This window comes from Nesoenas mayeri (assembly GCF_963082525.1).
Source record: "Nesoenas mayeri genome assembly, chromosome: Z".
In the NCBI taxonomy this organism is placed as follows: Eukaryota; Metazoa; Chordata; class Aves; order Columbiformes; family Columbidae; genus Nesoenas; species Nesoenas mayeri.
The window spans coordinates 19,890,251-19,902,664 of record NC_137542.1 but is presented as its reverse complement, the minus strand read 5'-3'; positions in this window follow the sequence as shown (position 1 = coordinate 19,902,664).

Below are 12,414 nucleotides of genomic sequence, written 5' to 3'. Positions count from 1 at the left end.
AAAAAAACTGCATGGAAAGTAGGATTTAAACACTTCCTTACTTTTAGATGGTTCTGGACACTACCAATACCAGAATATCCATATCCAATTGCATCTTTAAAACTTTCTAAATTAGTTTGTCCATGAAACTACGTTCCTCTGAGGTATTATAGTTTTCTGAAGATTAAGAGTTTATTTAACTCTTTTTATGAAGTTTATTTTCAGATGATAAAACTTCTGCAACTAGAACACTTGATTTCATACATTGTAAAAGAGAATGAGAATACAAAGAGAACAGAATTGCATAATAGACAGCTGTAGCTGTTAGCAAATGTCCAGATAAAATCTCTACAGAGGAGAAAAAAACCATGTTATCTGGACTACAGTATATACTTTTTTAAATTTTATCATCTATCAACTGCTTATCTTTGACAACTTATTCAAATCTATATTTTGGACTCTAATCTGCAACTGATGATAATTTTATTTTCTGTAAGACAACACCCTACAGAAATAGCCTTCGGAAGTTTCAGGGTTCTTCAGAAAGCCACCTCATGTTCACATTAAACAAACTAGATAGTCGTCTTTGCTATTAACACCTCTGCAGGAGACCAATAAAAAAAAAAAAAAAAGAACACTTTCTTAGTAACCTCTTGCTAACTGCTGACTCAATGTAACTAAAGGTGTAATAATGCCAGAAAAATTCTCCAAAACTCAGCAAAAGGAGCAAGTTTGTGGAATCAGAATGTCATATTTTTGATGAAACCTGAAGTAATCTTGTCATCTTTAAAACTTAATCTTGTCACTTTTACTCAAATTGTTGTATTCCCCCGATAACAATAGCTCTCCAGAGTATTTTCTGAGTCTTTAGGATATGTATGGATATACTTCTCTAGAAATGCATCTCATAGCTTTGAAAAACATTCCTTTCTCATGAGTCTGAGAAGCTAGGTTTGATGGTGGAGTAGAAGGGCAAAAAAGTGATACAAAATCCTGAAGAAGACTTTACTAATTTCAGAATAACTTTCTTTGCCGTGTTCTTCTACTCCTGTTTCAAATTCTAATTACAGGCTTTGTACTTTTTTCTTGTTTTTATGCTGGTAAGATGTTTTTCTTTACTTTGGACTTCATGATGTTTCAGTTTATGGGCTTTTTTCATCCTTATATCCATAGCCAGTGGCAGTCAATATTGCAAAACTAATTTGATAGAACATATCAGGCACACCATGTAGAGTATAATTCAGTGAGGAGTCTGGATCACAACACAACAGCCAGAAATAATTTAGGAGAAATCACCACCAAAGAAGAAAAGAGATCATCTTTTTTGACAGCATCCTGTGTCCTGACCCCACTAATTTTTACGTAACAGAAGAATAATGAGGTTCCAAAACCAATGCCGATGAGGGGAAAAAAATGCCTAAAGAGATCCAAAATAAAGTCAATACTATAGCCCCTGGTAGGGTGACCTATAATGGAGAGCTCTTGGCAGTGACACTTATCAGGTGTCATAGGTTTTGTACTAGATACTATGGGAAGACAGGATCATTTTCTGTGTATTGTTATGCAGAAAGAATTGCAGTCACTGAAATATCAAGTAGAGAGACAAGTACCACATTCAAATGTTTCTTCTGGTATGTAAATATATCAAGCTACTATGAGTGAAATTCCTCTCAACAGGTCAGGGTTCTTTCCCTCCTATGTTCTCTCTCCAGCACATATTCTTGACTTAGCCTATGTAGACCAGGACTTACATTTATTTATTTAGCTATTTATTTAATTAGTTTTCTAATTTTATATTTATCTTTATATTATATTTTTATATTTATATTTTATATTTTATTTAATTAGTTTTTAAATTTTATATATATATACTTTTTTTTTAAACAGAACTACACTTGCTGCTAACTCATATCACCCACAAAAACACAGGCAGAAAACCACAGAAGTAAGACTTCATTTCAGGTGAATACTTGTTTCTTTAAATTTCTCTTAAACGCAGCATCTGTCTCTTCTCCAATGTTGTGCCATTCTAGCTATTCATAGAACTTTTATTCTGGTTATTAAGTCAGTGAAATAACTTCTGAAGAAAACTTACATTTCCAGGCCCTTCCAGGCATAATTTTAATACGGTACTCACTCTATTACTGTAATATTGACTATAAGAGCTTCATTGCCAACAAGATTGGATTAAGATTCCGGAGATTTTTTTTTTTTTTTTTTTTTTTTTAAGATTGAAATTATATCGGGTTTTAAATTTTCTAGATAATGAGGACTTGGATGATCTCATATTGCATGCTGCTTGCCTTCGGTTCAATACCTGGATCACAAAACTAGCTCTGGTTAATGGAGTCTGGAGTTACGAAACAATGTAAATTCTGTGATTAACTAAGGAACTGTAACTCCTAGCTAAGTAGCCTTTGGGCTGCTGGTTCTGCACTGTCACCTTGTACCCATATTTGACTCCACTTCTGTAGTCTCAGTCTGACTTCCTGACTTTATGCCTTCACAGTATATATGTTTTTGTGACCCTTAATTATCACAAATCCAAGGAAGCTTCAATAAGTAAACGTGTTTAGCCATATTCATTCTACACAAGAAATAAATTAACTGGGATAATAACTCTCTCACTATTTCTCTTCAAGCAATGACAATTAGGTTCTACCAGTAATTGCAGTTACTTTTCTTCCTAGCTAGTACAACTTCTTTCTTCCTGAATATTTTTTTCATTATTTTTCTGTCTTTTTCATATTTATTCAGAAATACATTTCAGTGAGTTGGGAATACATTGGATTACAGATTTTAAGATTTTATTTTGATTCTTTTAATGAGTTAAAAAAATCATGACACTTTTGTATCACTCAACTCATCTTCTCCATCCATGGAGACAAATCAATATGATAAAGTAGTCAGTTTAGAACAATTGTTACATTGTGTTTTTGTCATCTAGATGGGAGTCATTAATGAGGTAATGGAATACAAGACATGGAATAGATTGGGAGATTTTAGAAAGTAGTGCTAGAAAAATAAGTGTTACATGTTCTATGTTGCATGTTGTATGTTTTATGTTTTCAGCTGGTCTTTCCAATGGACCCTTTCAATCACAGCTCCTAATGGACAAAAGAAATACCACCTAACAGATATTAGTGTAGTGTCAGCTTCATACCCATGGTAGTACACCAGCTGGACTGTATAATTACATTCAAGAGGCTGATACTTATGTTTGGTTCAGCCTGTCACTTATGAATCTACTTTACAGAAAACACTACTCTTGGTCACAATACCAGTTGTCTTGTCTAGCCTTACTGACTTCATGGCACTAGCATGGATATGTTCTGAACTTGTGTGGTTGTTCGTTGTATTACAGATAGCAATAGTATTTCCTGCTATTGGGGAATACTGAAGAATATAATTCTTGCTTAGAATAAAATACCTTTTTTTTTTTTTTTTTCAGATTTACCATGAAAAAATAATTGCTTTAGATGCTTTGCCTAAGTAATTATGACAATTTAAAATGTTGTGTTTCTAAAATCAGTGTTTAAATTCTCAAAACAAACTTGCAAGAGAAAAAAAAAGAGGTTAAAAATTCAGTCAGTTCAGTCAGTGAAAAAGAGCAAAGAACTCTTAGGACCTGAAATGCCAAAGTAGAATCAGGAATCAGAAAGATGCGTGGTTTTCTTATACAAAGGAACTAGCACTCTCAGCTGACCTTATTTTTATTCTTGATGTTAGTACCAAAGTTCACTGCTATAAAATTTAACTGGTGCCTTCTACTTTGGTTACACTATGCCAAAGTAGAAGAGAATAGAAACCCAAAAGTTGTGATAAACATTAATTCACCATGTCTTTCTAAAGTTCACACCTTTACCTTTCTACAGTGTATAACTGTAGTTACATGTATTAAAATTACGTTAAAGCTGTATGAAAAACAGTTATTCACTGAGGAGAGTTATTAAGATGGTCAGAAGACCTCATAGGGTGCTTAAGAGGAAGATACTACCCAGCTTGTTTGATCTAGACAAGAAAAACTACAAGGAAATAACAGAGCTCCATGGAGATTCATCAGGAGGGTAAACATTAGGGAAAGAGAAGTTATTGAAAATCATGTACGTTATATAAAAGCATGGTTATAAACTTGCCAGTAATAAAGTTCTTGTGGCAAGTGTGACCTCTGAACATGCAATATCTAGAATAGCCAGAACAGATTTCTGGAATTTAGCTGGGACAAACCATTAAGTATAGATGGTTTTAAAATTACAGTCTTATCAGGGGGTTAAACTACCAATTTACTTCCCTGTACAAATATATGTACCTAAATTTACACTGCATTTAAATAGAAAAATAAGTTCAAATAAAGTTAAAATAAACATCTGAAAACCTTTACTACTTATGCTATTCATTATTTCTAGCCAAAATAAAGGATTTCTAGCCAAAGTAAAGGATAGATAGATGACATCTGTTTTCTGGTTTTGTTTTTTAGAAAGCTTGGATGTTGCTTGCACCAACGCTTTGCAAAAAACAGTAAAAAGTTTCACTTTAATAACGCATTGAAAAAAAAAATTAGAACGTCTTGTCATAGCTTCAGATGCATTTAATGTTATTTTTTATATAATACAGAATTAAAACTGAGTTACACATAGTGCCATAAAGAGGATACGAGATCGTCAGTTATATTTGTAAAAGTCAGTAATCCAAATTTATGAAGCAGCACAAATTTATGAAGAAGAACCTTGAAAAAGGCCTTAAAAAAACTTGTATTAGGAAAATAAAGAGAAGGTACAGAGAAAAATATTAAACTTGATAGTCCTTTAACAAAAAGAGTAAAATTATGGTGATGTTATAAGACTAGCTCAAAAAAAAAAAAAAAATCTGGTTTATCAGCTGGAGTTAGTATTTTAATGCTCAGTTTACCTACTTTTATGTTCTATTTACATTTACCTAGAATTTGAATAAATAATGGAAGTTGGTCAAGTTAGCCTGAATTTGTTGTTACTGAAAACTATTACCCCTTCTATTAAAAAGAGAGTAATTTCCTCAGCACTCACCCTGTGTTACTGCAATGACGTATTTTCTTTTAATTTCAGAATGCAGCTGCAAATTGCTTTGTAACAATAAGCGGAACTTACCTTCAATGATGGTTTATTTCTCACAAAACAAGTATATAGTGCACATATGGCCAGGTGCTGGACACAGCTGAAACAACAGCTGATGCACTGGAATATCTCAAAGAATGGGAAGGGGAAACATCAAAAGAAAAAAATGACTTTGCTGTCATAGTGTGACAGTAAGTTGAAAACATGTTGGCACATAAAATATTACTATTTTATCTGAATTTCTCTCACTTTCTAAAAAATATGATGTTGTTAGTACCCCTAATGGGATCCATACACATTAGTGTAGTTAATCAAAAATTAACTAAGAAAGACATCCTGTGGTCTGTGAAAGGAATTATCAACTATTGCACATTCACAACAGAAAAAAAAGGTTATTACAAAGGTGTGGTTTAATGAGCTTAAAAAGAGGGTGAAACAGTAATTTAGAAAAAACAGCATATTTCAGAGAAAGACAGAAACTTACTTTCTGAAAAAATTTGTAATTTTTCTTATGCATCGTAGTAAGTTCTGAGACCCATATTAAGTATTCATTTGTATCTTGCCTAGTTACAAAAGAGAATCTATTACTTTTTAGTTTTATGGACTGTAAAATGGATCTTGTGCAAGAAAGCAAAAAAAAAAAATCCGTCAGTGAATGAATTTTAAAGACAGCTTGGAATATGCGTGCATCACATACACAACTCAGAAAACACAGAATAGACACATTCTCTTTTGCCAGTCCTCATCTACATATACTTCATTTAACACTAGCTAGGCATGTACAAAGTCTGGATGGAATCATGAATGGATGTTGCTCACAGCTGAAATTCTGAGTGAAGGTTTTGCTGAAAAGTCTCTCAATCCCCATCTTCCATGAGTGACTGATGTGCAATATGTGAATGTACATACTACCTTTCAGAGATATCAAAAAGCTCACATGGAAACTTCTTTGAACTACCTGAGAAGCCAGTACCACAGACAACTCAGATATATATGGTGTTTGTAGAGCAGACAAACAACCCAGAGTTACATTCTTTGCTGTTACAGAGGTTGATGACTTCTTATGGCACAAGGATTGCTTCAGTTGGCAACAAGTTTACTTCAGTTGTACGAAGGAATGGCAGACAAAGCTACTCTCTGTGGAAAGGTAAAAACTTCTACACTTACTTTCAACCAAGTTTTATTAATTTCAATGGCACGACCTGGCCCTTTGATGCTTGGTAAAAAAGTCTCACTGAAATATTCATTTTGATTTTTAACACTAGTGAAAAAATATTAATTTAAAAAATAGGTAGGAGAAAAGTCTACCAAACACAGACATGCAACAACCAAGTTGCCTTATGGAACAGAAGCACAACTGCATTAATATTCTTTGGCAAGACACTAAAGAGACTGAATTCAGTTTGTTCAGAGATAAATTGTGTGATATCTTTATATGGAACAACACTATATTTGGTATTTTGGCTTCTTTTCTTAAAAGCATTATTTTTAATAAATTCTGAGTAATACAAACTTTTATTTACCTGAAAGGAAGGAAAATAATAATTTAGTGGTAAGTCTAGTTCTACATATTATAAAGTAGAAATAAATTTTAATTTAAATATAATACCACATGGAAGAAGTTGAATTCTTTATCCCCTTTATTTATTTGAACTTAGGAGTTTAGTAGTATATGAATCAGGCTGCTATGATTACTAGGGAGCAGAACAGTAATTTCACTCTATCTAAGATATCGACATATGCTTAAAGAACTCAGATTTCTGGTGGAATTTGTGCACTACCAGGTTTTAATAAATATTTTTCCTTGCTTTATCACCCTACAATAAATTAAAAATTAAAGTGAATGTAATGCTAATGTTTAAGTAAAGGATAAAATAACTACTTTGTAGAAAATGTAAAGATAAGTGTAAATGCACCACTTAATTTTAAGTAATTGATGAATTATAAGTATGTTATGTCAGATCTCTATGTATCTCTTCCTTACTAAGCAATGCATATTTTTTGGACATACACTTAATCTTAAAACATCTAAAATTTCATAGCAAATGATAAGACTGCATTTTTTTATTTGAGCATAAATGAACTTTTATTCCAGCTAATATTCTAATATTTTCTTGGCCCTTTGTATGGAAAGTAGAGCAAAAACTTGTGCACAATATTTTTCAGAAGAGTTAGAAAGCAGCATAGAATGTTTTTGTTTTGACTGTCAGAGTATCAATCAGTTCCTCAAGTCCTGCTCAACAAAAGGGACTATAATTTTACACGTGTTTTCAGGAAGACCTAGATTTATTAAACTGGGTCATGATGCAGTTATATATCTCAGCTGGAGAAGGAGAACCTTCCATAACTGTAAATTGTAATTTCGGGATGTGTATCAGTTTTACATCCCTTCATATTGTTGGTTTAAATTGTGATTTATAATGCTTATGTACATCTTGATAATGCAGAAACGGGTATGGCAAAACAACATCAGAATTTAACAGTGAGCCAAAACACATCTAGATGTTTATTTGAGATCTTCTTACTGTTTTTCATCATTTTGATATTCCTGAAAATTCTTCTGAGAGAGGTAAACTAAAATTGGAAGGACTGAAGAGCTTATTCTATAAAAAACACTTCCATTTCACCTTCACAGATTTTCTTGCTGAAATGAGTAGACATGATTTTACAAGTTTAAGTGAGTAGTGAAGAAATTACTACATAGACAACAGCAGCAATGAGGCCAAGATAGAAAAGCTTTAAGCTGCTCCAGCACAGATATTTTATGTTTGAGCGAGTTGTACATATAGTTGAAAAACAGGTTCAAAACTCATTGCATAACACAATGAACAGCATGCCTCCTTTTTCTGAGCTGGTATGTGTTTCATGCACAGTACTCAAAGCCACCGTTTTCCTGAGAAGTACTGCTAAGGATGACAAGACGACTGTGCTACTATTGAATGTTGACGCTGGTATCTGTCAGTAGTAAGTATTTAAAATTTTATTTTCTTCACCTTTTTTCTATACTCAAATGGGAAAATTCTTCACTGCAAAAAAATAACTTCTTCTTCCTTGACAGCTGTTAATATGGAAGATTTATCTTAATGAGTGTCAACACCAATTCATAATGGAGGTGACTCTATGTGAGAAAATATAATGAAGATTTCTGTCACAGAATGACTTTGATTTTTTCTTATGATCTTCAGGATTTCAGGAATAAAACTTTCTCTTGCATCATCAAAATTCAGGCTAGAAATATCACAGATTTATTTCCTTCAGAAGAATAAATCTTGGCTCTGGTGTACAAAAGAAGACATTTTATTACAATACTCCTAAAAAAATGAACATTTTCTTTGAAAGATGTGCAATCTATTCAGCTTACCATTTTGAAACATCTGGTTTACTAACGTCTTTAAGGACTACACATATTTTTGGTTTGAGATCTCGCACAAAAATTGTATGTAATCATTATATTCAAGTGCAGGACAGAATATAAACAATGATCAGCTTTGGCAGTAGTTCTGGTTACTATGTAGTAATATGGTGTCATACCTTTAGTAAGGTATTTTAAGTATGACTGCTGAAGAAGTTTTCCATATTTAAATTAAAAATGGGCTCCAAATGGATCACAGAAATCATAGATTCATGGTTGGAAGAGACCCTCAAGATCATCGAGTCTATCTGTTAACCTAATACTGGGACTAAACCATGTCACTGAAAACCCCATCGTCATGTCTTTTAGACAACTCCAGGAAAGGTGACTCAGCCACTTCCCTGGACAGCATCTTCCAATGCCCAACAAACCTTTCTGCGAAGAAGGTTTCCCTGATATCCAATCTAAACCTTCCCTGGTACCACCTGAGGCCATTTCCTTTCCTCCTATCACTTGCTATCTTGGAGAAGAGACCAACATCCTCCATGGTACAACCTCCTTTCAGGTAGTTGTAGACAGCAATAAGGTCTCCCGTCAGCCTCCTTTTCTCAAGACAAACCACCTCAGTTCCTTCAACCACTCCTCATAAGACTTGTGCTCCAGACTCTTCACCAGCTTCATTGCTCTTTGAACTCTCTCCAGCACATCAATGTCTTTCCTGTAGTGAATACCCAAAACTGAACACGGTATTGAAGGCGTGGCCACACCAGCACTGAGTACAGGGACACGATCACTTCTCCTGTTCTGCTGGCCACAGTATTCTTTATACAAGCCAGGATGCTGTTGGCATTTCTGGCTACCTGGGTACACTGATGGCTCATGCTCAGCTGCCTGTTGAACAACACCCCCAGACCTTTTTCTGCCAAGCAGCTTTCCAGCCACTCTTCCACGAGCCTGTAACGCTGCCTGGGGCTGTTGTGACCCAAGTGCAGGACCTGGCACTTGGCCTTGCTGAACCTCATACAACTGGCCTCAGCCTAATGATCCAGCTGGTCCAGATCCATCTGTAGAGCCTTCCTACCTTCAAGCAGATCAACAGTCCCACCCAATGTGGTGTCTGCAAACTTACTGAGAATGCATTTGATCTCTTCATCCAAATAGATAAAGAGGTTAAACAGAACTGTCCCCAATACTGAGCCCTGAGGAACATTACCCATGGCTGGCTGACAACCGGATTTAACTCCATTCACCACAACATTTTGGGCTCAACCATCCAGCCAGTTCTTTACTGCATAACGCATAACCGCATATGAAATGCATAACTGGGTGAAAATTGGTAATCTCTATGTTCTGCAAGATTGTTTCTCTTTTTAAATCCAGACAGGGTTTTAAAGTCCTTGAAGTCTGGTCTGGAAGTGAAGAAAAAACCATGTAGAAATATTTTCCAGTCTTTGGCTCATGTGTGTTGGCATGAAATGATATGATACATCAATAATAAAAATATTCCCCAATTTTAAAGAGATTCTAACCAAGCACTTGATCAAATGTCCATTAAGCTAAAAGGGAATTTTTCTTCAGTGAATTTGATTAGCTACACAAACATTCAGAAACTACTTGCATTACATGATTTTGCCCAAGCATGCCTCACTTCTGACACTATGAGACTTACTTTTAATTGCAGCTGGAAAGGATAATCAGTGCATAGGCTGAATTGATAGCATAGGCTTTACCAAACACAGACAAAGCATTTTTCCTAGTCACTTCATATGCAAATAAAATAAGAAACTGTAAAAAGTGTCCCATGTTTGACAGTATTACAAATAATCAAATCAGAAAATATGTGTCTCTCTCTAGCAATTTTTAACCGGTTTTGATGGCAAGCAGATGAGGATTTCATAGGAAGTATATATTCTCTAAGCCTAGATGAATTATGGATATTTAGAAGCATACTGATTGGCTACAGATGTTTTATGGCTTCTTGAAGTCTAGGAAATGGCACCTGAGCATTGACATTTTGAAATAAACAAAAAATTCTGAAAATTTGGTAGAGTGAAAAACTTAAGATGGTGTTAAAATATTTGGCATTACTTAAAAAAAATGAGGTAAATCAGAACATCACAGACAAATACTTTTGCCATTAGAAGAGACTTCAGCTCATGATATTCAAAATTGCTGACGGTACAACAAACTTAAAGATTGCAATCTTAGTTCCGTTGAAGTAAACGAGAATTTTGCCACTGAATTTGCTGGGGTCATGTTTTCACTACAAGTCTATGTAACATGATGATACTTTAGAATAAGAGCTGCAATGTTAAAGAAAATACTTTATTGTCTTATGACATTTATGACATTAATAATATCTTAGTGACATGATGTGTCTCTGAGATTATTGAGTTACTTCATGTAATGCTGAAATCTTGCTGATGCAGAGATAATAGTGAAGTCTGGATGTGCTTCTGGTTTAAAAATTTCCTTCTTGCTCTCCACCTATCCCACCTATCCCCCTCTTTTTTTTTTTTTTTTTTTTTTTTTTTTTTTTTTTTTTTTTAAATTTTCACTTGAGACAATACTTTGAATGTTTAGATATCCTATTATGTAGCTGTTGAATTTCAGGAATGAGGAATGATAATAATATTTTCCATAATAATGAAAAACTAGTTTTATAAACTTTTGGTAGAGAGGCAATTTTTCTGTTGTTGTATTTTAGCCCTCTTTCTGGTTATTATACTTTCAGCAAAGTTCAATACAGCATCTGAACCTCTGAGGAGGACTTTGAATAAAAATTGATCATATATTTTAAGATATATAATATATATATTTATATATATATTTTTGGCCAGAGTAACAATGGAAGGTTTTCTATTACTATATTAATTTTCATATTAGTAATATTGCATTTTACATTATGCTAATTGTCATTACATTCATGTTACAAATTACGCTTACCAGGAACAGTTTATTCCCCATGTAAATATGGGCAATACTGTGACAAATGGTGACAAACAAAATATAGTTTATATTGACATTAACACAAAATCTAGGACAAGGAGTTAAAGATGACATTGCCTTATCAAAACCAGAATGGTAGTTTATCTAGGTTGCAATTATTCAAGCTAAAATTTGGTCAGATCATTGCAGTTAATTTTTCTGTTCTTTAAAATGTCCAGCAAAATTGGTGGAGTATGTTAACTGTCACAAAACTTCTCCAGAAACAAACAAACAAACAAACAACAAAAAAAAAAGCAAAAGAACTTTTATAGCAAGATTAGAGCATATTTGGGTGTCCCGAGGCCTCATTGTTCAGAATCAGTTGGGATGCTAATTCCTAAATATTTTTCATAGCAGTGACAACCCCAAGTGTTCCTCAGCTTCTGATGAGCAAGCTTCTTTGTACTTACATTGATATAGTTGAACTGATAATTTATTTCTTTAACATTACACAATATATTTTCTTTTCATCTTGTTTTTTTTTATTGATAATTAAATTTTGGTATGCAGGAAAGGGATACCGAAAATAACCAGACTCCATTTTTCTTCATATTATTTTTTTTCACCCCACCAGTAAAATGTTTATGAAATTTGATGACTTTTTTTTCAAATTAATTATGGTGGGCTTTTTGGAATAATTAATTGAATTTCCGATGTTAACATAATCCTACAATAACAATATTGATATATAAAGGGATTATTTTAGTATATTGTACATTAACAATCCCACAATTTAGGGGTTTATTAGTACTGAGTTGTAAGAGACAGACATGTTTTCCTAATAAAAGGTAAACTCTTTCCAGCTTTATCTGACAAAGTTTGAAGCTAGCCATTTTATCCACCCATGCATAAATACCGCTCTGTAGCATGACACAGGAGTCACCACAGAGTGTATTTTTTTCTCTTATTTATGCACTTAGACACCTTAGTGACAAGCACAGCAAATATAAAATGTCTCTGTGATTGTATTACTTTTAAATCTTGTGTCTGTAATAAAACTTGTGT